This window comes from Coturnix japonica, chromosome 5 (assembly GCF_001577835.2).
Source record: "Coturnix japonica isolate 7356 chromosome 5, Coturnix japonica 2.1, whole genome shotgun sequence".
NCBI classification, from domain to species: Eukaryota; Metazoa; Chordata; class Aves; order Galliformes; family Phasianidae; genus Coturnix; species Coturnix japonica.
The window spans coordinates 12,156,913-12,180,881 of record NC_029520.1 but is presented as its reverse complement, the minus strand read 5'-3'; the positions used below and the strand labels follow the sequence as shown (position 1 = coordinate 12,180,881).

The 23,969-nt window shown below is 42.5% G+C and overlaps 1 protein-coding gene across 10 annotated transcripts in view; it reads left to right on the top strand.

Annotated features, from left to right (window-relative positions):
• Positions 1-23,969, top strand: part of TEAD1 (TEA domain transcription factor 1) — a 140,486-nt gene that overhangs the window by 24,519 nt on the left and 91,998 nt on the right. The gene's annotated exons all lie outside the window — the stretch shown is intronic.

Sequence of the window (23,969 nt, the reverse complement as noted above, 5' to 3'; positions counted from 1 at the left end):
TCGTTTTTCAAGTTGGTTGTGTATAACTTTCTCATGCTAAAGATTGTGAGCATTCCAGAAGGAAAGCAGTTTGTCTGTGACACGAATTTGATGGTAACTGTTGATTATTTCCAGTAATTTTGGCCCCCGATCCACATACGATATTTTATGAAATGACTTTCCTTTAGATCTGTGCTTTCATCATTCGAGTTGTACAATACAAGTGTATATAACTTTTATAAACAGCCAAATAGTGCAGTTTTCAAATGAACCTGAACGTACTAGTTCACTGGCAGTCTGCTCACACTTCCAAGAATGCTCTTCGTCCTTCCCAGATGGAAAACAATGTGTGAAATACAGTCATACCAAGAATTCCCTTTTCAGTGAACGTCACTACCCCAGTCTTGGGTTCCAAGGGCCTAGCAAGTTTCTGCATAGCTTTGTAGGATGGCCAGTGGGTTCACCAATATCCATTACTTTTTCCCTGCATATACTATTTGTATTGGAATTTATGTAATGTATGCAAATAATGTAAATATTAGAAGAACTACAAAATATGAACGTAAGGAAGGGTGATACCTGCAAAACCATTCTGCATAACAGCCAAGCTTATGTGCATAAGAGAACTGTTGATGCTCTATTACAATTTAATTTGTTAATGAAACAAGATGGACTTAGCTCCTACTACACCTCTTTGGATGTTTGAGGCTAGGCACAATTAATTTATTTGTACTGTCTGTGTAGGCGTATTCCAGCTAATGTACTGTAAGAGCTTTTATCTTTATGTTCCTAATGAAGAGGTGCAGGTTTTTGGCAACTGGACAAGGATTTTCTGATGACTCATCCTCTCTGGATTGTAAAACACTTTCTTGTAAAATTAAGAAAGGAGTTTCTATTAGAAGTGAGCTCAACCAGAATAATTTGTGTCCTTTGCAGTCAAGCTGTGAAAGAGAAAGAAGAAAGGCGTACCTGCTTGTATTTATTTTAACTATAATTGGAGTTCTGTTGAAAAATAAATAGTATTATTTGAGAGGATGTTCTCATGGAAGATAGTAAAGCATCCTTGGAGTCAATACACTGTAGGCTATGTTGTCAGATACCTTACTGCATGGCCTGTTGTCACTGTAGTGGTTTCTTGATCACCTTGGTCTCAGTGCAGTGCATTTCTAGTGAAGGAGGAGCAGTTTTCTTCCACAGTAACTCGTACTGTTTGGGTTGTTCTATTCAGCTCCTTGCTATCAAGGAAGAAACATAGATTCCAGGACTGGGCAGAAGCAGGAGCATGAGCTGGATGGGAGTACCTGAGAGAGGAGCCGAATCTGTTTTGGTTTAAAGTTCAGAATAGCTTTCCATTTCAATGACACGTTTGTTAATGCCAACAGGGAATATGGTCCAACTGGAATATATGATTAATCTGTTTCATTTGGGATTTAGGAGTGAAATCCTACTTTTCATGAAAAATTATCATTTATATCAAAATACCTGTATATGTTCTTATGCACTCAAACTCCTGTGCAGACATCCTCACACACTTGTCTTCTTTCGTTCTCCATGGGAGAAACTGGAGAGTCTGTGTGGTTGAGGGCATAGCCATTAATGAGCTGCTGCACCCCTTTGTGCTCTGTCACAGTTCTTCTGAGTGAGTTCTCAGGTGACGAAGCTACTGCTCCCTCTTATTAACGTGATGTTTATTCAATCCAGAGTTGATTAAAATCAGGGATTTAAATTAATCACCATTTAAATCAGCAAACAGAGCGCTTTGATTTAAATAATTAAGTGTAGTCTTGTCTTGCATTTTTGCTTTCCAGTTACTTTCCTAAACAAAGGCTCAGTTTTACTGGTCAGTATCGTTTGCTAACCAGAGCTTTTTATTAAACAGAATTGGGTTTCTTTAAACACTTGTGCACAGATTACCATGCATTTATTCACATGCCACACGTTTGCATTCTTATTACACTAGAAAATAGCAAATCACCTTTCTTAACAGAAATAATAGATTTAAAAAAATTATTGTGATTTGTGTGTAGCAAAATTTTGTAGTTTGAATTCAATTACAATGGACAGAAGCAATATTCAAAGAGTGCTTTAGACTAATACCTTGGTTTTGTGTTGGTTGGTGCTGGACACCACATACTTCAAGTTTCTTGAGCTGCACATCTCAATTTTATTAACAAATGAAATGAAGAAAACAAAGTTTCGTGCTTTCCTAATTGTTTTCTTAACTTGCAATGAATTAATTATGAACTGAACTTGCTGAAAATTAAGACAATTGTTGCTATATCTGTAAAAAAAACTACTGTTAAGGAGGGAAAAAAAATGATAGTGTGTTGTAGATGCCCAGACAGTGCCAGATATCCACTCAGTGGTTTAGCTTTCTCTAGTAAAAGTAAGAGATTAAGTGGTGACATGCGTACAGCTTGCATATAATGAAAAATCACAAAAGCATTCAAAAGAAAGTTTAGATGAAGATAAAACATAATATAGGTTATCATAGCTTAATAGTATTATTTAAATGACCAATGATGCACTGAATAGAAGGGTTTGTTTTTCAGTAGCGCCTATTTAAACTTCTTTTAAACATCGTCTTTTAGATGTACGCTGACACATTCCTCATCTGTCACTTAAAACTTAGGATTCCTATTGTTGTATTCACCGTGGCACCTACGTTGCTTTCCCATCTCTTTTGGCAACAGATTGCTGCCCGTGACAGTCTCACATGAACATTTTGCTCTTCTGACCCATTGTGGTCTGTGTTCTGAAGGTAGCGCCAGGAGTTGTGGGTGGAGTTGCAGAACAAAAGATTAAAGGATTATATATTCTTAACCGCTGTATTGGAGCATGTGAATTAGTGGGTCGTAGCTACCGCACAGAAAATAAGAATGCTGATTGAGGGATTTCAATTAAGGGATGTAAATCATAAAGTTGGGTTCATCTTGCCCTAAATTACAGAACGACACTCAGATTCAGATAGTACATGCTCCAAAACATTATTTAAATGTTCTCTTTCACTGATTACTCATAAAAGGGCTGTTAAGACAGCAAGTCGGTAATGCAGCTCTTGGGAATTGCAGTATTTGGTATCATCAGGGAAGCTGTGCAGCAGAGATGGGAGCTTGCTCCATTTCAGATGTCTGCATTTTCTGCTGTTTCTTTCCTAATTGTAAATTTTTTTCCTCTGGTAAGCATAGCTGGGGCATGAGAGATTAATGAAATTTTATTCCAGTTTATCTGCGTTCAGTTGTTTTATCTGTTAAAATATGTCTCTAAAGGTTAACAGTCCTTTGGCATTTTCATCTTTGCTCTCTTGCTCTGTAGGAAAAGTTAGTGGCTTGCAAGTGCAGCAAGTCAAAGATAGCTGGTTGTATTTTTCCATATCTGCAAAATGATACGTATCTAGATTCATGTCTGCTGCTGGAAGATTTTAAGTTTCATGTTAGATTTCCATATGTTTCAAACTGATAGTTCTTGAATCCCAAAGCTTTAATTTTGCTTTGCCTCCACACAGCTTTCAGTCAACAAAAGGCCCCAAGTGCTGCACACCCCCTGTGCTGTGGGGTTGCTTCCTGCCCCACGCAGCCTGGAATAAAAGCTTAGGACAAAAGGCAGCGGCATGGGTGCCAGTGGTGCTTTTGTGCTGAGGCTGAAGGAGATGGATGCACGCTGGGACACGGACGCTGCCTGTGCCAGCGTTGCCCGTGTGCCTGCAAGGTCCTCACTTCAGCTCTGCCTGAAACCTGCTGGGTGAAGTCTCCTGCTGAGGCCTCCTACCACAATCCAAGGGTAGGTTTTAGCAGTCACACAAACACTGGGCTTCCAACGAGTGAAGCTGGCCACCGAAACACTCTTGGGGACCTGCTACCACAGTGCCTTTGTCAGAGACAGCCTGGGGTCTCATACTGTTGAGGACTGTGCTTCGCATTTGGGAGTTTTGTAGGAGTACTCATGTCTCTAACATACTTTGAATAGCCTCTACCTGTAAGGGAGTTCTCTTCTACCTGAAAACGTGGAACAAGGAAGTGAGCCGATTTTGGGGAGCACTTCTTCTCTCCCAGATGAGATGCTCTGATTTCCTATGTGATCACTTTTTAAAGTGGACTTCCAGCAGCTTTCTATTAGAAGACAAACTATTTCTGGAATGCAACACCTGCACAAAGAAAACGAATTACCACGTGCCAAAGCTGTTGGGTAAACGCAGTGCTGTGTGGGTAACTTGATGAAAGTTGTGCAGCAAACCATAAACATCTGCAAAACATTTGAAATTTTGGCCCAGGGTTGGGGCTGCTTGAATTCTATGGCGTTGGTTGTAATTGACTGTTCCACAACTTGTCATTATTTGTGTGGCGAGAGTAGAGAAAGGTCTGTTTTATTAGAGGTGTGAGAATGACTGATGCTCTTTACCTGCATGACTATGGGATGCACATGTTTATCTCCTCCTTCTGGAATGCATTTACTTATCCCTGTATGCTTCCCTGCATGGCTCAGCTAGGAATGGGAATGGGGCACCAAGTCAGGCCTGAACTGCAGAAATGTGTTGCTTTTATTTTAATTTATTTTGTAATTCCTTGGGGAAGCACTGAGAGGATTCGAGTCATTCAGTGAGCTTTGTTCAGCTGAGCTGAACTCTGACAGAACTCGCCATGTGTGCTTTTAGTGAACTCTGGGCCTAATCCTAAATCTTTTGAGTTTGGTGACAGGCCGGAGCGTCCAAGAAGTGAATCATCGGCTGCGCGTTAGCCGCCACGATGACGCCGTGCGGGGCATCGTCCCCTGGCCTGCTCTGCGAGTGACTGAGTGCGGTCTCACACAGGAGTTGGGACTGGGGCAGATCCAGCCATGGCTGTGCAGAGCAGGCAGATGGGTGGCTACGTCGCCTGCTCCTTGCCCCCGTGCCAGATTCTTAATGGCCTCTCCTTCCTGGGAGGCACCGAACTGGGGGTCGGACCCTGAAAAGAGCAGAGTGCCCGGCCTGCACTGCTTTTCATAAAAGCTGGCATCGAGCACTGGTGCGGAGCCTCTCTTCTCTGGCGATGCTGGGAAGGACGTCGCCTTCCCACACTGCGCGCCGTGTTAGCGCTGTTCGCTTTGCAGGGCTTACAAAACATTGTGAGGGAAAACAAATGGCAAAACCCCCAACCCCGGTTTTACGGATCCTGTGGGGGAGGGGCCGTTCCCTTTTTAAAGATTCCGTTCAGACATTGTCAAAAGAAATAAATAAAGCAACATCATTTAAAAGCTTTTGGAACAATAGTCTCTTCCACTTCCCTCCCTCATTGTGAGCCCTGGGCCCAGCTTTTGTTTATTTTGTGTTGCCAGCCTCGCTGTGCCTGATTGGTCGGTGTCTGATTTCATTCCTATGGGTGATGTCAAAAGCTGACCCAGAAGTTCTGGGCGAGTTTGCTTTTAGCTTTTAGTTGTTGTTTTTGTGCGTGTACCCGTGTGCACAAGAGCACTTTTCAGTCCTGAGAGGATTCTGTTACAGGCTGAATATTATTCAGCTGAGAAACTAATAAGGAATAATATTTGTGTCAGGAACTGCACAGCTTGTTTCCTACAAACACTGGGAATAGCAAACAGTTCAGGCACCGTGAACTTACTAAGTTGTAATTAATGTTAATTATAGTTCTAGCGTTACCTTAAGAATAAAGGGAAATGTGAAATCTGTATCAGGATTTCATATGCCGTAACTGAAAATCAGGCTAATTAGTTGGAAAGGCTTTGCATTCGTTCACGTGTAACAGTACTACCAATTATTTGTTTAGCTGTAACACCCATCTTTATTTAACATCATTTTCATCAGTTGTCAAACTGACAGTTTAAATAGGAGGCTCTTGCAGAGGTGTGCATAGCACCAGCAATACAGGGTGTTTATTTTTATTCAAAAACAGGTGGTGTTTAAGCATTTTGGTTGGGGTTTTTCTTTGTGTGCTGTATCTGCAAATACTCCTATCTCAGTTAAACTTTGTTTTCCATTTCTCCAGCCTTAACATTTGGATATTTTTCCTTCAGCAGCTTCTGACCCTCTCCCGTGTTTCTCTCTGTTAGATAAGTAAAGATGAGCGTTACTTTATAAGGACATAGTTTCATACCCTCGTCCTCTGTTAGCGTACAGTCGAGTTGCTTGTATAAACACGCGCAGTTTTGCTTACTTCCCAGTTTGTTCAAATGTCAGTGTAAGGTTCTTGAGTTGTCTTTGACCCCCTCTCACCTCCTGTTATCTTTTCACCTCCTCATCCCCTTGTCCCTAGGGAGCGGCGTTTTGCAGCCTCTCAGCCACCCGCAGTAGGAATGTGTGGGTCCATGGGGGAGCCTATCACCATGCTTTGTATTGCACAAGAAGGTGTGCTTAAAGTCTCTCACAACACAAAATACCATGTTTCAGCCTGGAAGAGCATTGTAAAATTTCCTTCTCTGTCTCTCTCTTTCTGGCCGAGGTTCATTGCTGTGTCAGATTTTATAGGAAAACATAGTTGATCAGGATTTTCTTTAAGGAAAATGAAATGTCCCTCTAGCTTTGCCATTCTGTGTCCAGCAAAACATCCCTCATTCTTGCCCACAGTCTTTTGTGAATGGTCAAGGCAAACAGAACTCTTACCCTCATCCTCCTTGGAAGCAGGAAACTTTGAAATGTGGATGCTTCAGAAGGAGTCCAAGGTAAAGGAAAAATTCAAGTTTCTAGCACTTTTTTCCCCTGAAAAATAAGTCATTGCCCAGATTCAGGCACGTTATTTCAGTGCCTGTAGCTTCCATTTATGGGAGCTCCATGTTCTCAGCAGATGCCGCTCAGTCCAGCAGTCTGCAGCGTCCCAGGCTGTGACTGCAGCTGGCCCACCTATCGTCTTGGTGATTGTTGGGCTCCTGTCCTCTGCTGGGAGCTGCTAGACCAGGGCCCAGAGCTGGCCTCAGTGTGCCCAGAGCTGCTAGATCAGCTCCAGTCCATGCCCCGGCTTCCCTCCCGGCACTGTCACAGGTGGCAGCTCTCAGAGACGGCCACTCCGTGCCCACTGGCCGAGAGCAGACCCTGCTGTACGAGTGGCATGAGCTACACAAAGGATTTTGCTGGCTGATGCTGCCCCCAGCTCTGCTGGAAATACTACGAAGGAAAAAATGATTTTATCTGCCTTCTGAATCTGTTTTAAATGCTGTGCTTTTTTATGATTTCCATATGATTCTTGGGGATTTAAACATCAAAAGACTCAGATTATCCTAATTGGTGTAAGAGGTTGAAAAGGTTTTCTTCGTGCTGGACTTAAGTAGGGTTCCTGCTTGGCTGCTTTGTGCTGACTTAGTCCTTTTGTGACATGAAAGGCAGTTGCAGTTAAGCAGATTCCCTCTTTTTTTTGCTTAATAAACTGAAATAACTATGCCGTTGAGCATTAAAGCGCAGAAGCGTGGTGCATTTTTAAAGCTTCCAGAAATAGCCTGCGATGCATTGCAGAAATGAGCAAAGCCATACTTGTAGCAAAACACACTCGGTAACGGGCTCTGGATCGGTTCGAGGGCTGATTTACTGCCAGGTCTGTGCTTACCCTCCACTCCATAAACTATCTCTTAGGGATGGGGAACGGGAAAGACTTTTTAAAAACTTTTCTGAGCAGAGAGGAAAACCCCCTAGATTTCAGAGCTCGGGAACTAGCTGTGTGAGGTTTTGCTCGCAGTAATTACTTTCACTGTCGAGCAGAAAACCACCCTTTTATCTTGAGGGTAGTTTTTCTCCAGAGAAAGATCATGCCTGGGTCGCTGCTCGTGCACAATGGCGCACCTCCCTGCGCAGATGGCTGGGTGCGGGGCTGCTACCTGCCTCAGCTCTGCCAGTGCTGAGTGCAGGGAGCGCTCCCCAGGGCCCAGCAGCCCCGCTCCAGGCTATGCAGTGACTCTTGGCACGGTGCCCCTGCTTTGGCACGGCCTGAAACCAAGTCCTGAAACCAAGTCTGGATCCACTGCATCTCTCCACCCTGGCTCCCGTGCCTGGCACCTGGGTTTTAGTCTGTGAGTTCCTCTACAAAGTGGATTAGAAGTTCCCCTCCTTCCTGTACTTTGGCGTCCGGGTATAAATTTCCATATTAGATGGAGGTCTAAACTTTAGGTTAGGCTCTAACTTTTGTTTACTTCCTGGTGAATTACTGGGTAAACACTTGAGGTAAATGTAAGCTCTGATGCTTCAGTCATTGCTGAGAGCCTAACGTACTGATTTGTTTCCCCTCACCTTGATTTTACACTCAGCCGAGCTTGCTGAAGGCACTTGGGGTGAACCATGTTTAGCCTGCTCACCACTAGCAACATCCTCTTAAGAAAATGTGCACCAGAATCTGTTTTGGCACAGAAAATACTGTTTTGCTTGCAATACGTTTGTGGTTTTGGATAAAATGACAAGCAAGAGTAGAACGGGAAAAGGAAGGTGGGAGAGTTGGGTGTCTGTGCACACAGGCTAGATCTGCAGCATTTCAGCAGTTGTTTTGTTGTGCTGTCGCTCCTGAGCTATCTCTGTAAAACATTTACTTCTTTTGCTTTAATCACACCCTTCACCAAATGTTTGCTTTGCACATGAAACGAAACCATCCTTAAGACTGTAATGAAGCCATTAGTTAGCGTTTGTTTTTTAAAAAGCAAAAACCAAAATTAAGTTAAACATTAAAACATCAATCAAGATTGAAAATAATGGCAGAGTTACTAATGTGGAGAGCTCAGTGCATATCTTAAATTGAATCTGCAGTGTTCTCCACAGATTTTAACTGCTTTTGGCTTCTGCGACCACAGGTCTGATGTCACAGCAGCCTCCTAATGTGTCTAACAAGAGGCAGTTTCTATTATCTGCATACTGTTCTTTTGGTTTCCACCTGTAGTGTGTGTGTGTAGTTGCTGAACTATTCCTACACTTACCTGTGTATTTACTTGTATATTCAAGGCTTGCTTTTTCCTTTCACCTCCCCTTCAGGAAAGTAAATCATTGAAAGGGAAAGAGTACCAGATAGGAATGGATAATTTATACAGCAGAAAAAGTAAATACAAAATAGAACCCTACAGTCATTTATGCAACAGCCATCTTCAAGAATGGAAAAAAAGAGCAGAGTGGAAAAGCAATTGGAATTTATGTGAAACTCTCAGTGGGCTCATAGACACAGATAAAGATTCAGTGCTAAATGCCTGGAAAGAACATTTCCTAATTTTTGCCTTAAGAATAATTACTTGCAGGACTTTAGGACATTAGAATTGTGGGAGAAAAGTTAGAAAGATGAGAAAGGAGAAGATAGAGGGATACAGATACTCAGTTTTTGGCATGTTTTTCATAGGAACAGTTTTCACTTACTAACAAAATACTGCGCACGCTGTCCCGAGTCTCTGGGAAAGAAATCCCAGCCTTTTACTGTGAGGCTGAGAAGGCTGACACAACTTCAGAAGCCTTAGCAAGCTTATAAAGCATGCCTGGGAAAGTCCCTCATGCAAATCATTCATAATCACATTTGTCCAATTCTGAAAGCCAAACTCCCTGAAAATGAGAGCAACTTTGTTGGAATAAGATGCAGAAATTAAATGTTCTGTGCTCCACTGTGAGTATGAGGTCACTGATGAGCTCTGATATTTTCTCCACTTTGTGGAATTCAGCTCAACATATTTCACAGCTGTGTGTTTGTGTATGATGGTGTGTATGTGTTTGTTTCTCCTTTGTTCCTTAATATTCCTGTGTAATCAGTTCACATATTAAGAAAACTCTTGATGCACTGCCAACGCTGTGTGCCTCAATAGCCATTTCTTGGGCTAGGCAGAGGTGCAGTATGTCTGATACAAAGGCTATTTGTGTGGGGTATCGTGTGTGTCCTAGGCTGCTTTTTAAGTGTTGTATAATCAGCTGAATTCACACTGAAACTGGCAGGGACTGTTCAGAACCTCCTCTCCCTGGAGATGCCTGGTGACGGACAGTTGGTGTCCAGATTCTTACGGTTGCATAGTGCACACACAATTAGCCTGGAGTTGCTGCTGGTAGTCTTTTACCAGGCTTTGTTATGTGGATGAGAAGAAAGAGGAGGCCAGGCATGTGATGTTGCAAGCTGAGGTGCCCATTCCCTACTTGGAATATGCTGAAAGCCTGAGGGGAAGGTTTTCTGCCAGTTTCTTCCCAAAGTAGTGGAGGGTGCAGGGCATTAAGAAGCCACTTGGGCATCCTTATTCTGCACCACCTGGTCCCAGTGTGCAGCTCCACTTCTGGCTTTGGTGTGAAATCTCTCTGAACTCGGAAGATGCCAAAGTGAAATTAAGGGCTGCAACTGGATCAGTCCTGGCCATGAGTTGGTATGTAGATGATGGTGAAGGCAGGAGCCTCCTAGAAGTTCCCATTCATGTTTTAGGAGCTGGAAAACATCATTTTTGTCTTTGAGACTTCACTCTTTGTTTCTGATGTGGATTGCTCTGCAGCCAATTTTGTTTGGTATCACCAAAGGTCACGTACACTCTATTGTCTCCCTTGACCTGCTAAAATATCTGAAGTCTTTTGAAGAAAGGAGTTCTGGATTCAAGGACTGAAGGCTTGAGGATTATTTCAAAATGTACTGTAAATGTGTTGTAGCAAATCCTCAAGCCATTCTCATTCTTTTACTTCTGTTTTCTGCATCAGTTATCAAGCCGTGATGCTTCCATCCAGGGAGTGGGGAGCTGTGATTCAAGTTAATATTCTGTCCTTTGAGGGTTTAAGCTTTTTTCTCTCAGCATGGCACCTGGGAAGGTGTGTTGTATTGAAATTCTGCCGTCTCCTCCTTCATTTTACTCTTTAGCTGATCCATGGTGGTTTCTGACGGAGAATCACACCTTGTTTCAGTCATTCAGAGTTACTGCAGTCCTTGAACATCCTTCATCCTTCTCACAAGCCTTGATAGGTCAGCAGTCCTTCTGACAAGGGCTTTGTTTTTGAGGAAGGGGACACGTGAAATACAAAGTATTTTACCCCAAGTTATGGTTGTTTTTGGTTGGGTTTGGGTTTTTTTTGGTGACTGAGGAGTAAAGAAGATTGCACCACCTCATTCAGGCACAGATGGAATCTAAAAGATTGTCTAATTCTGCCACAAGTCAGTTCTTAATTCTTTCAATAGCAAAATGGTTTTCTGACCCTTTTGTACTGTGAAGCACATCCCTTTTTTGTGCTATTCCTCTGCCAACAGGAGTTTGCTTTGCTTGCCTGCTTGGACTTCAGGACGGTGCGCCTGTGTGTGACTGCTGGCCTGGATTAAATGCAGGAAGATGGTGAAGATCTTCCTCTGTGAAGGGTGTGTTAGAGATTGAAAGTCAGAAAGAATTCTGCCCTTGCAGTACCTGTTGTCAGTGCTGATGTGCTGCAGGTATAATTCTGGAGAAAGATCTCCTCTGTCAACTTGTTACATATGGTGCTCTTGGTGCATAGGGAAGGGTCAGAATGGCCTTAGGTGTCCTGACTGTGGGAGGTGTGTAAAGGCATCCCAGGGAGGCCTTGGAAACTAGGGAGCCATGGTGGAGACCTTTGCTCCTTTTCTGTGAGTTTTTTTGAGTATACTGTTGGGAACAAAACAGATCTTAAGGCCAGAGCTCTCAGCTGATGCAGTCATTCCCGCAGTGTTGTGCAATAAATAACCCTTCTTCTACATGGACATCAGTAGCTGGCAGTCAGGATTTTGCTAGGTTCTTCTATCTTCCTGACGCAGCAGCATGCACGTGTGGGAATCAAGACTTGATGTACCCATTTGCTGCAAAATCCTGGAGGTGGCATCTGTGACAGCCTGCATCAACAAACGTGGCTCTTGACCCTGTGATAGCAGCAGGTTCCATGGTGCTTGGCACTGCCTGCTCTCTGCCATCAGCCAGTGTTTGCAAATCAGTCTGAGCACGCAGTTCTGCGACTTACAGGGCTCTGCAGGCCTCTGGTCCTGGAGAGCCTGCAGAGTCAAGGCCCAAGTCCTCTTCAAAGCAGTAGAAAGCACAGCAGATGAAGTCTCAGCATGACATTAATGTCTTGTATCTGAAGCACAGCTTGTAAGCTGTGCTTTTGTACTGAGTTATGGCCTCTTAAGAGGCTGGAATGCAGGCATCCTGCTCCATTCACCTCCATGACATGAGATACCATCCTGGGGAGCAAGGTTCGGGTCCCCTTGATGCATGCTCACCCGGGCTTGGCTCTGAAGCTACAGTTGTGAGGGTCTCTTTGTACAGCAGTGGCCTATGCCTTTGCATGGGAGCAGCTCCCATCGTGTTGTCCTCATTTCTGGTCCAGCCTTCAATGCCTTTCTTCATGAAGGCTCTAGAAGGGTCCTCAGAGGGCATCTGTAGTTGGGCCCTGCAGCACAGAGCCTGGACTGCCAGTTGGTCCACCATGGCACAGAAGTGTACAGCATTTGTTTGGGTGCGTGAAAGGCTGGTAAGGCCACAGCTTCACAACAAACAGGCGGTATAGGCTTCTGGTGGGCAAACTGTATCGCTTAGGATTTTGATACCCTTTTGTATCTGTCTGTAACAGTCACTTATGACTTTATGGTCTCCCAGCTGGATTAATATGAGGTTATATAGGCAGTTCATTTATGGTGGCCTTTGAATGACACTAAACACATGAAGAGGTTCAAAATGCCACCAGATGCTTGTGCTGGGCTTGCATAAGTTTCAATTCTTTGGTTTCAGATACGTGCTTATCTGTAAGCATACGTGTGACTGACTTAAGCAAGGCTAATTTTCACATCTGCTTCCTCCGTGCAGCCCATTGCCTATAGGGCCCTGAATCTTTTTGGGGCTCACTTGTCTGTCTTGCAAGTGGCCACTGTCACTACAGTGTACAAGATTGACAAGGACATGTCTGCAGCCGAGCCTGTGGTACATCATTTATGTGTAATTGCTTCTATCTGGTTAAAAATTGTTACCTGTTTGAGTTAAATTTCCTGATGCAAAGCAGAACAGCTCATAATGTTCACCCTCCATCTGCTGTCATTTATAATTAGACTGTAAACTCCTCAGAGCAAGAGCTTGCTGTTCCTCTGTGCACCTACAGTGCCAAACACGCTGCGGCCTTGATGTTAGTTGAGTTGCCATTAATAATAAATAGAGAGTAAAAGGAGAATGTGTAAATGCATCCAAACGTGTAGTGGCGCTTTTAAGTATAATTGTTATCGCTGGAAATCTCTGCGTGGCTGGCAGCTGGGCTGCGCTTCCAGAGTCCCTGTATAATTGGGATTTGCATGTTCTGCTGGTCTGCAGAGCCTGCCACACAGGGGTGCTGCCTGGCGTACCGACACAGGAGCACAGGGCATGGCTGCCACAAAGGGAAGGCAAGCTGGGTGCTTTGCCTTCAGCCTGCACTCTGTGAGACTTAAGGATGCCCAAGCTCATTAGATGAGGATCTGGCCCAAGGTTAAGTAACTTTCAGTAATTAACCTGTAAAAGCTTATAGTGTGATCCTGAGCTGAGCGAACCTGCAGGGTGCACACACACCGGGGGCTGTGCCCTGGGCTTTGTAGCAACCATGGTGCCACAGAGTGCTGCTGCAGGGCCTGGAGCTGGGAGCAGAATCCCACAGGTACTTGTCTTACCTACTAATTTCTTGTGATCAGTCCTCAGCATTTGCATGTTCTCAGCTTTGTTTCCATCTGGCTTTGATTATTTATTTGGTTTGTTCATATTTGCAATAATATTTGTTCTACTAGGCTTTTCCCTTGCCAGTTTTAGAAGCAGCGGTACCAATTCTGAAAGCAGGATATTTGGGGCTTGTGACTACATTCATGTAAGTCAAGCAATTACTGCTCGTGGTGTTAGTGCTATTAAATACCGGAGGTGGATAATCTGGGGAGAGTCTATGGGAGAACCTTGGTACAGGTTCTACTGCTGTGCTGTCATGACTGTGAGCAGTGCAGCCTCAACTGAGAATTTCTTAATTTTCCCTGATTTTATTTTATTTTATTTTATTTTATTTTATTTTATTTTATTTTATTTTATTTTATTTATTTTATTTAACTTTTACCCTTCAGATGTGTGGGGTTTTTTTGTTTGTTTGCTTGTTTTCCCCCCGCACCCCTCAGTAAATTGTTCCCTTCCATTCTGGATGTTTTATTGATGCTCCCTTCCATTCTTGCTGTGAGAATTCTTTGATTTCACGTTCCCAGAGAAATGGTGTTTTAGTTTGAGTCAGCTGCGAGGAGAGGTGGAAAAGTGTGGAGTGAGAATAAGAATCATTTGGTAGATGCAGCTGCAGAACAGAAATAAATCAAGGTGGCAGAAAGGTGAGTTTGAGAGGGAAAGAAAATGGAAGAGTTTGTGACATGGCTGTTAAATCCAACTATCAAATTGCAGCGGCGGTGTCCAAAAATATAAATTACTTTCCCTTTTAAAAAGAAAAACATATTAGTAAAACAGCATGTAATACAGCATATTCCATGCATAGCAGAAAGAAAACCACCTTTGAGCTCTGACAACAAATGTACTCATTGTAAAAGCAACAGTCATGTTGATGTAAAATTTCACACGCTTATCTACTATGACATCTGTCTGTGGTGCAGTGACATTGAGCCAGGAAGTGCTGTTCAGAAAATAATTCAAAAGTGAAAAATAAATGTCCTTGGCTCTAAGTCACCCATGTTTCTCTACCAAGAAACACGCTTACTTCTACTGTAATGTTCATCAGCCATTTTTTTTTCTTATGCTTTCAAATAAGATTTTGTAGGAAGTCATTTGAGGAAGCTAACTACTAGTCTAAGAAAGCCCAAGTACTTGCATTTCTCTGGGTTGTTTCCTGGCTCATTCACTTTCCGGGTCATTCTTTTTTGCCTGGGTCACTCTCTCCCTCTACTTCATACTCATTCAGTGTTAACAAAAGTACTCAAATGAAGTACATTTAGCTAGGATTTTCAAGGATTTTACTGTCAGTAAGTAGAAAAGGGCCTGCTTGGTTTTGAAGGCAGTGGGTTGTAGCCTGATTGAGCACAGGAGATCATGCAAATGCATAAGGCAAAGCATAGAAGGGCTTAAAGTATCTGACTAGTTACTGACAAGCTACTATCATGTAGCTCCTCATCTTAAGAGGAGAAGATTCAAGAGGACTATAATAGTTAAATTTGTTTGTTTCAAGAGAGGCACCACTAGCAAGTTCAGGATTGATAGCTAGGTGTCTCAGACCGGAGTTTTTTCTGGCTGAATAGTGATGTTTAAAGTCTTAGCTATCACCATGAAACCACCCTTAGACTCTAATTTGAAATGTAATGGAGAAGCTGTACTACAAGCATTCAGTTTTCCCAATGGCAAAAAGACCCACTGAGTTAATGGAACTTTTGTGTATCGTCAACATTGTGAAAAACAGAGGTAATTTTGAAGAGCAAATGTGATTTACTGTAACTAAGAAATATGAATAGTCTGTTAATATTTTTCTGAGCTTGACAAAACATTTTGTCTCTCCTGAGGGGCATGGCATGACTGTGACTGTGGGGTTTACTAAGGTTAGGCACAGACCTGCTCCCATGCACCCAGCTAACCCAGGGAAGCCCTTGTGTCCTGGTCTCTGCCTATTCAAAAGGCATCTCACACTTTGTCAGGGCAGCTTGTGGGAGGCACTTGGGGCTACCAACAAAGCAGGACATAAGAAAAGAACACGTGCAGGGTGTTCTTTAGGCAGAGTGAGAGGCAGGTGATGACTGCCCGTGAAACCGTGAATGGTGAGCAGAGGTGAGGAAGGGCTGCTGTGGGAGAAATGACAGTGTGCTGTGAAATTGGTGTTTCTGTTAGATTCAAGATCTTTAAAGTTCAGTCAAATTATGAGCATTAGATGTCAGGCTTTGTACTTTTTGTTTGGGTCTTTATATGTGTGTTTTGTTTTCTGCTGCCTGGGCTGCGTCATCTCTTCTTTGACTCTGCCGGCGTCCAGTGAAATCACAATTTTGATGGTTGCCAGCAAAGTTATTTTTGTGGAAAATTGACACCTCCTGAAGTAGGATTAAACTACAGTGAACAAGGAGTTGAAATAGACTGGAAACATAAGTCAGAGCTTAAGACAGAAATTGCTTCCTCAACAGGTGATAACGACAAAAGAAGTGCAGAATAACCACATAACTATTATATTGGGCTTTGAAAATGCTATTGCTGGTCATTGTAGCCTTACTTATGTTTAGCAATTAAAGGCTGCCACAGTCTGGGATTGTTTCAGTGTCTCAGCAGGGGAGTATTTTCAGCTCCTTTCTAGAGGCTGTGAGTCCTGCTCCAGAAAAGCTGCCTTACTTCTCTGGAGTATTTGAGATGTTAGAGGTACATTTTTCGTTATGGACAAAATGCAAGCTTTAGATCTGCCATTATCCATAGCAGACAGTCATTATGACACAGTGACGCTGATTCCTGTGCATTTGCTGTGTGATGGCGTTGGAGGCAAGTAGGAGATGGAAAAAAGTGGTTGGAGTGCAAGTGCTGTACTAGTAGCACTCATTTCCATACATGGGAGGCTTGCTTTGCCCCACATAGATAAACAGCTCACACTTAAAATGTAATTTGGCAGGTAATTTGCTCATAACACTAATGTTAGCTGTTGGAAAACAAAAACACTTAAAATAATTTTGACAGCTCCTGCCTTTGCAAACAAAATGATTACTGTGATTTCTTTCTATCCACAAAAATACAAGGTGGGGTTTCCAGTATAGGCTCGTGATGTAGACAAGCCACTGTACAAGTTGGGACTAGTTAACATCCCAGTAGGACCCCAAGTCTTGTCTGATCTCACACGCTGGTTTCTGACATGTCTTTATATTTAGAGTTAGTGAGAAGAAGGCTAAGAACCTGGGATGAAATCCTAGCCTTGCTGAGGGCTGTGGTGCTCTGATTTCTTTTTTCTTTTTTTTTCTTGCTCTTGTGACTGTCCTGTTGCCAGAACACCACAGCCTTTCCCAAAGTGCCTCCCAGTATTATCTCTCCTCTACTTCCAGGCTCCTCTGGGGCTGATAGGCAGTGCCTTACTCCAGCCAAAACAATTGCTAATGGAGTTGTGAAGAGCTTCATTAAACTTGGAGCAATTATTTGTATGTATAAAATGGCTTTGTGCTGGCAGGATCAGAGCCCAGGGCTGTATTTCAGTAGTAACACCAAAGCAGAGTTAAACTGTTTTCTCTTGATTCTATTAGGTAACATTCAGGTGTGCACAAGGCATCTACACCGTCTGGTTTTTAACTGCCAGCAACAGGTAGCTGCTTTAAAGGGTGATACAGCTTATAAATAATGCTTGGCAGAGTTTCTTAATTTGTAAAGATGAATTTTAGCAAGATTTAGCCATTTCAACATAGGTTTGAGAAGCATGTTTCTGCCTTTCTAATTACATGAGGAAGTGTTTGAATAACATCTGCAAAGCAGAGGATAAGCAGACTAAAAGGGATGGAAGGTGCCAGCCGCTGGAATCCAGGGGTGTATTTGGCCAGTTGGGTGCTGCAGGCATTAGCTGCAAAGCTTACCATTTTCCTGCTTCAGAAATGGAGGGCCCTTCATCAGATCTGTATCAGAAAGGGTTAATCTTGTGGCTGTTTCTTGTTTAAACAATCACACCTGAGTAAATAAATGAACCTTTTAAGTTACTGTGCCTGTTTTGTACCTTTTTAACAGAATACTTAAATCATTATATAAAATATTTTTTTATATAGACGAAAGTCTTACATTACATATGAACCAGTCAGATGTTGGACCACCCTTCAAATAGCATTGGTTTTCCCTTTCCTAACTGAACTTACATAGAGTTGTCCAGGCAGGTGGCTTTCCGCCCCTTCTCCCACCTCGCTCAGAGCTCTTAGAGTGAACACTCATGTTTTTGCAGCCACTGTGGAAAAAATACTTTCATCCTGAAAACAAGTTAATCAAGAAAGAGGAACATCTGATATTGGAGTAGAAAACCGGTTACTCATATAGCAGGAGTAAAATAAGAGAGCCATGAGCATGAAGGATTGGAGCTTGTTTCATACATGTCTTTGTGACATGGCCAAATAAAAGCCAGTAAAACCAGAAGAGGCTTAGGGAATGGGGAGAATGAAGAGTTTCAGGGCTACATCTAGACACAACAGCTGGCTTCCAGGTCTGTTGTATGTATGAGCAATGGGGCATGTGTGGTCCCAGCAGGAAGCCGGTAACATATTAGAGATCAAGGGCTTACCTTATTCTAATATTTATAATACTTTTTTTTTTTTTTAATCAATCTTTTGTCTATTAAAACTAATTGTCCTGATAGATATGTGTGCTAGTTTTCTTTCTTCTGTTGGCATACACGGGCAACAGTATGAATTATAGCAAAAAACCTAACACCTCTGTAAACATGACCCAAGTGAGGTGTAGTGGCTGCAGACCTTGCCCTAAGGGACTATACTGTGGCTTCTGTTTACAGGTCTTGGGGCTGGAGAGCTTCCTTCTGCGACAAAGCAAGGCTGTTCTACAAGAGCAAGTGTAGAGTCCTGCACTGGGGGAGGAATAACTGTATGTGTTGGTACAGGTTGGGGGCTGACCTGCTGGTGAGGAGCCCAGCGGAGAAGGACATGGGTGTCCTTGTGTGCAACAGGTTGGCCATGAGCCAGCGGTGTGCCTTTGTGGCCAAGAAGACCAGTGGGATCCTGGGGTGCATTAAAAAGAGCGTGGCCAGCAGGTGGAGGGGGGTGGTCCTCCCCCTGAGCTCCGCCCTGGTGAGACCGCAGCTGGAATACTGTGTCCAGTTCTGGGTTCTCCCGTTCAAAAAAGACAGGGATCTCCTAGGTTTCCAGCAGAGTGCCACGAAGATGATTAAGAGCCTGGAGCATCTGTTGTATGAGGAAAGGCTGAGTAACCTGGGACTCTTCAGTCTGGAGAAGTCTGAAAGGTGATCTCATCACTGTTTATAAATATCTAAAATGTGGGAGTCAAGTGGATGGGGCCAGACTTTTTCAGCGGTATGCAGTGATTGAATAAAGGACAACAGGCAAAAAAATTAATCATAGGAAATTCCATACAAACATGAGAAAGAACTTAACTGTGAGAGTGATGGAGCACTGGAACAGGCTGCCTGGAGGATCATGGACTTTGCTTCTCTGGAGATATTAAATGCTGGATACTTTCCTATGTAACCTGCTGTATGGAACCTGCTTTAGCAGGAGTTTGGACTCCATGACTTCCTGAGATGCCTTCCAACCCCTGCAGTCCCGTGATTCTGTATGAAATGTTGTGTGGATTTGGTATTTTGCACATAGGCATGGCACTCTCTGTCTTCCTGCTGGTTTTCTGCATAACTCTGAGCAATGTAGCTGAAGGGAGGAAAGTAATGCTTCAGTTCCCTTGCTTGAATCAGAAAAAATTCTTGTGCTCTTTTCTGCAGGTGCTCTGTAGCTGTTGGTGATCCAACTGATCACGTTGTTCCCCCACAGATCTCAAAGATCCCAAAGAAACACCTATAGTCGTAGGTTGTGTTGTATCCCAAGTGAGAAATGGGAACTTAACTGGTTCTGATATACAGGATTAATGCTTTTGATAGGAAGTATCATTGGACGCAATTGTTTGATGGCCAAAAAAAGCCCAGCACCTGAATTTCTTCTGGAAGTATTACAGACAGAGAAAAACTCTTCTTTTCAGTAGCAGAAACGAATGGCTGAATTAGCCTGGCCAAGTTTTAAAGGAATGCTTTATCCTGGAAATAGGCTGCTTCTCTCTCCTGGTGCTCATTTTTTTCTTAGAGGGAATAATTGCTGATAAGTAGAGCTTGTAACATAAATGCAATGAAGTCATTTTGAGCTAATGATTTTGCCATCAAATGCTCTGTAAATGATTTAAGTTTTAATTCATTTACGGTTTATTTTACCGTTATATCCTTTCCTCATAAAACTATATTAAATATAAAATTGCTTAAGTATATAAACATAGTTTCCTTGAAAGTCATGCCATTTGAATGCCTCAAAGGATCAGAAGATTCCATACATGCTTAGATACTACTAACTTACAGTTAGTTACTGTACAGTTAATCTGTACAGATATACAGATATCCAGAATGTGAATTGATTTTAAAATAAAAAGTTAATCTTTTATTTAAAAAAAAAAAAATAGGTGTAATCATATTGCCTGACTTGCATAAATACCACAAAGATACGTTTATTGGCAATGTGGAAACTTCAGTTTTGTTTTATTAGGAAAAAAGAAGTTCAGCAGCTGCTTCAGTGAACACAGCATGCCACATGCTGCTTCAGCCTGTGGGAAGTCTCCTACTTTAAGCTTCTTTTCCTGGGGTGCTCTGTTAGGGAGAGCTGGAAGCAGTTTTCTGTATCCCCTTGGAGATGTTGTCAGAATTGTTGCTTCTCCACTTTGCTGTTACCATTTCCTTATTTGAAAACGGTTATCTTCTCACATCAGTCTTCTCCAAATTCAAACAAACCCAATTCCTTTCCTAGTAGGTCATGCTTTCTAGATCTGATAACTTTCTTCCCCTGGATCCTCTCCAGCAGTTCTTTCCTGAAGTCTTAGCACTCCAGCTGTGGATTTGCACTGCTGAACAAAGCAGAAGAAAATCCCATGGGCCTGTTACTTTTCAAGCCTTGGGAGAGAATTTGCCATCTGCAAATTTAGAATTAGTTGGTTTTTACTCATCTGCTCATTATTGTCTATGTTTATAAAATGCTTGTTGGATTCCCGATCCCATTGTTTTTATGGAGCTGAAGCAATGATGAAGTTGTTCCCAAATAAAAAATATTCTTAGAAGCATAATTAACCACTTCAGCTTTTGAAATCCTTTCATCGAGGATTAAAGTCTTTCTGACAGATCTGTTTTAGAAATATCGGGCTAGTTGTAAACGCTCTTTGGTATCCTTCTGCAGCTATTCATAGCCGGTGTGGGTAACTACACTGGTTCTTACTTACCTGGAAACTCTTACAGCTGGCACTGCGGGTTGTCTTACAACTACCTGCACTCGGTTTCCTTCAAGCAGACAGAAGACTAAGGAGACACAGTTGGTTGTTGTTTGGTTGTTGTTTTTTTTTTGAACCAAGAACGTATTTGGTCTTACTTGTATTTCTGCACTGGTACTAGCAGAATAGGAAACCTCTTCCAGTGGCTTTGTATGTATGCAAGTGATTCCTCCATGTAGGGCACCCTTCAGCACCTGTGCACTGAAATTCAAGATTAATTGTACGTGCAGGAAAAATGATTTGACATGTGGAGGATGGTAAATAAGATTCAGCTCAAATGACTGCTGAAAACAGTGTTTGTGTGTTACTACTTCATTGCATAAGTACTGAACAACATGAAACATACTGAGGTCTTAGATCTGCACTTGTCCTATGCTTCTGTGAAATGCGATTGATCTCAGCTGTTGGTCTGTGAGCATCAGCTTTCTGGGCAAGTTCACGTCTGTGTTGCTCATAAACTGAGTGCATCTGAGAATGTTCTATGCTACCAAATAAAGCATCCTCTTGATAAGACGTTCCAGACTGCCGTTTGGTTTTGGTTAAATTCATTGGTTTGATCTGCTCTGTAGCTATCCTTGTTTGTCTGAGTTTCACATTTTCAACCACGTAAGTAGTCCTGTACCTCATGAAGCTGTATCAAACGGGTATTTCCTATAAAAACATATTTAGAAAATAGTTTCAGCATTACTAAATAGAAAATGACGTGTTGTTTGGGAGGGGAACGTACCTTTGTCGCCTGTAGCAAAAAGTGACTTAGTAACTACAGGAGAAAAACAGAGATACTTGGAATTGGCTGAACTGTGTGGGATGGAAAGTAACCGCAAGAAAGATGCATTCAGAGTGGCAACTAAAGGAGCTTACCTGCAGGGGAAGCTGACTTAAAATAAGTAACAGAGGGACTGGCATTACAAGGCAAACTGAAGAGAGACCTCTGGAAGCACAGCAGCATGTCTTAGGCAACCTTAGAAAGGGCAAAAAGGTTAGCCAAAACATGGTGATATCTAAAAATTATTGCCATTCTTTTAGTTGTTGGTGGTTTTTTGGAGAGCATGCAGGTGTTTCAGTTTTGCTAAGAGGAAATCCAAGCATGACGTTGGTTCTAACCAAGTTAGCATAAATCAAATATAGAACTCTTCAGCCTGGTGTGCCCTGTGTGGGAAAGGAACATTTTTGTTAGTTTGTTTTTGTTAATTGCCTCCAGGAAATTAACTCTCCCTCCGCTAGGATGTGCTATTATGAGGTTTGAAGTTTGTTAATATAAGGAAGGTCTTTTTTTTTTTTTTTTTTTTTCCCTTATTTTAATTGGGCTGAAAGTCCATATTTCTTCCATGAGATTTATAGCTAGTTAGAAATGTGCAACAAAGCTCTTCTATTGACAGCTTGTATTATTTTTGATAATCACATTGAACTGCAGCATAATAGGTCTGAAATTTTTCATCACAGTTGGATCTTTAGAATTCAAGCTAAGGACGAGGTGGAATTGCCTTTTGATATATCGAGCTGGGCTGGAAGTGATTAAATGAGTAGCTCATTATTTCCCTGCAATAAGAGGCAGCCATTTAGTGAGTGCAGTACCAGGTTTTCTCAGTCCTCTAGCTTGATGTGCAGTGTCAGTGTTCACCAAAATGGAAATGGCTAAAAGAACCTTCAGAGAAGAAGAGCGTTTTTTGGGGGGAGAGAGATTGCTCTTGACCCTTGTCATAGAGAGTTTCTGGAAGAAACGTTCACTTTGTTTTAGAGGCTGCTATAGTAGCTACTAATACCTCAAGATGATATCCAAGTAGGTAAAAAGGGATGAGAAGAGAAAAGATAGCACAGTAGTGAAAATCCACCAGCAAACACAATGCAAGATCTAACACGAATATCAAGTAGCATTAATTACTTTTGAGCCTCTCTGTTTTCCTCGTATGCATTTTAATTATTATTTTGGCACACTATAATAACAAGGGCTGGTTTATAGGATGATAATAAGACTTGGGGCTATGACTGTGGCAGATTTTGTAAGCAGAGCACTGCTGAGCTGCACGTGCTGCTGGTGGTTGTGCTGCGCATTGCAGGATGCGGTGCCCATGACTAAAGGGAAGGATTTCTTTCCCAGTCACCTTCGAGGAGCAGCCCAGGTAAACAGTTCTGCTCTGTGCTGTCTTCTGGCAAAATGCTGAGCTGTGGTCTTGAGCATGTGAGGTCACTAAAATCTCCTGTAGCCCTTTTCCTGAGCGCTGTGGTAGTAAAACTGAAAACCTGCTAATTATCCTAGTCACCATGTAATACCTCTCATTTACCAAAAAAATCCCCCTATATTTGAAGTCTTAAGTAGAAATGATCATTTTTGTCAGTTCTTGCCCACTATTGTTGTGCTTCTGTTTCAGCTACAAGGTTTCAATATTACAGTGGTTCAGTCTTCTGCCTTCAGCCTTCTGCAAATTGTAAAAGACTGTGCTTCAGTGTTTTACAAATATTTCCATCTCCCTCTTTGCAGTGAGTGCTCTTTGGACAATAAGTGCTGCATTTGAGCAGACTTCCCTCCTGTACCTCATTTGTGCGCACAGCTCCCTGTGAATCCATCTGCTGCCTCATTATCAGTTAGTAAAAGGCATTCAAGATGCTGTGATCAGCCCGGAGATTAGCAGTGGGTAGAGACCAACAATGTCCTAAGCTGTGCTCAGATGTTCAAACCAATGCTAAGTTCAGGAATGCCTCCTTGTAAAAAAACAAAACAAAACAAAAAACCCCCCAAAACTCTGCAAATAGAGAAAGTGAAGTTCTTGGGAGTTTATCTTACATGCGCTCATACTTCTGGGCTCCTAGTAGAGCCCAGGGCAGTGGAAATACCCCATGCTTTAGGAGTTGGACCAGTAACGTCAGTTAGTGAGACGTTGAGACTACTCCCAGTTTCCCTAGTTTCTGCTGGTGGTTGTTTTTTTTTTTAGCATGGCCCCATGGTTGCTGATAGACCAGACTGTCAATATTTGGAATATCCAGTGACTGGCTGATTGGGTTGGCCTGGGTGACAACTGCTGTTAAGATTTCTTCTGTCAGGGAGTTCTTGGGCTCACATGTTTTGTCAGGGCTGTTGCAGTCTCCGTCTTCCCCTTCTCCTCCATTAGCTATTTGCCATTCTG